Raw genomic sequence first — 1,698 nt, 5'->3', positions numbered from 1 at the left:
AAAATGTTGCCTTTTCCTGGCATGGGATGTGCGGCTGCTGCTGCCGCCAGGAGAAGACGTGTTAACGCTGCAAGGAGAAGAGCCGTCATGAGATCTTCTCGACATGCTTGTAGTTGAGGTAAATATTGAACGTTAGCTTGCTAGCTACGCTAGTTAGCTAGGTTAGTTGATAGCCCCGCATGTGCTGGCTTGGGGCTAGCTATACTGTTACATTTGTACCAGGGATGTTATAGTAAATAGATTCTGAGAGGCAGGTAAGCAAAACAATAAAACTCAACTCATTTTAAAGAGGTGGGTAAACTGAGTTTACCTGGGTTTACTCATCACTACACGCCTGCTTTGTAATGTTACATTTTAGCTCTACAGATAATGACATCTATCTATTATCATATTGTAAAGACAAGTATATGCCATACGCACAAATGAGTTAAAGTTTGCCCTAATAATATTCCCCCTGTAGGCTCACATGGAAGACAGAGGTCCTCACCAAGTCAACCTCCACGTCCCTGCTGAGGACCTATTTTGACGGCTGGACACAAGGAGGGACTTCAGATTGTCAAAATCGACACAGAGGAACCTTGGTGATGGTCAGGAGGATGGGGCAAGACCATGGAGGTGCTAATAATAGCAATAACAATAATAATTCATTGCATTTAGAGCTTTTCTCAGTACTCACCCTTTACAATGGTCTTGTCATTCACACACAGGTGCTAGTCTTTGGAGGTAACATTACATCAGTCATTTAGCAGACACTTTTGTCCAGCATTACCTTAGTCATTTATTTAGCAGACACTTTTGTGTGTCTGCTAAGCGACTTACAGTAGGCCTAATTGCATTTAACCATTTAAAGGTTGAAGACCTTGATGGTGGCCATGGTCCTGCTGCTGCAGATCATCCCAACCCTGGAGATGGCCTCAGAAAGTGTCTCGCAGCGGCAGCATCAGCACCAGCACAAGCTGCCTGGATCGCAGCTCTTGGTGAGCACGACTACCCCCATCCTGCCATAAGTAGTCAGTCTATCAGTTCATGAGTGTGCTTTGCCTTGTTCCTTATAGACAGCCTTGAGGCTTTAAACACCGATCAGTTGGTTATAGGCAGCCTTGAGGCATTTGTTTAAATGTATTTGTATTTAAATGTATGTGTAACACTGTACATAGTAATCAGTTTAAGTATTTTGGGGGGAGACAACAGATCAGCGTTCTCCTGTCAGTACCTTTTGCAAGGAAAGCTAATGATCTGACCAAATATAAACAAGTCAAAAGTATATTTGAAGACCATTGTGTAATAAAAATATCCAAGAAATGTTTATGGTTGTGTTTCTTCCATTATACATGTAAAGGTTACTTCTTGATGTATTAACATTTCAACAAAGTGTAATATCTACACATCAGACACATTGTCTTGATATGTCTACAGGTCATGTACAGTAACTTGGAAGGTCTTACAACACGCAGAGCGCTTTGGACATGTAACTCCCTTATCAAGTAGTCGTTAGTCAGACACATTAAACAGTGAAGCTTTCATAACCGTCTCTGAATAATTCCAATGAAGCATTGTGAACCAACATGTGTGTTCCGTCTTTTATGCCTAATTGCAAACTACAATGTCCATTAGGAATGTTCTTTTACTCTAATGACTGGTTTTAGGTATAGTGACATTTGTTCTTTGACTGGGAAGACATTACAAGGAATGACACAC

At 41.3% G+C, this 1,698-nt stretch overlaps 1 long non-coding RNA gene across 1 annotated transcript; it reads left to right on the top strand.

Annotated features, from left to right (window-relative positions):
- LOC311327354 lies at nt 1-987 on the top strand. The gene is made up of 3 exons (XR_014631096.1): nt 1-118; nt 461-615; nt 851-987. It is a non-coding gene; the product is annotated as an uncharacterized lncRNA (long non-coding RNA).
- Nucleotides 988-1,698: the final 711 nt, after the last annotated feature.

This window comes from Borostomias antarcticus (assembly GCF_949987555.1).
Source record: "Borostomias antarcticus genome assembly, chromosome: 31".
In the NCBI taxonomy this organism is placed as follows: Eukaryota; Metazoa; Chordata; class Actinopteri; order Stomiiformes; family Stomiidae; genus Borostomias; species Borostomias antarcticus.
This window is presented reverse-complemented; position numbering and strand designations above follow the sequence as displayed.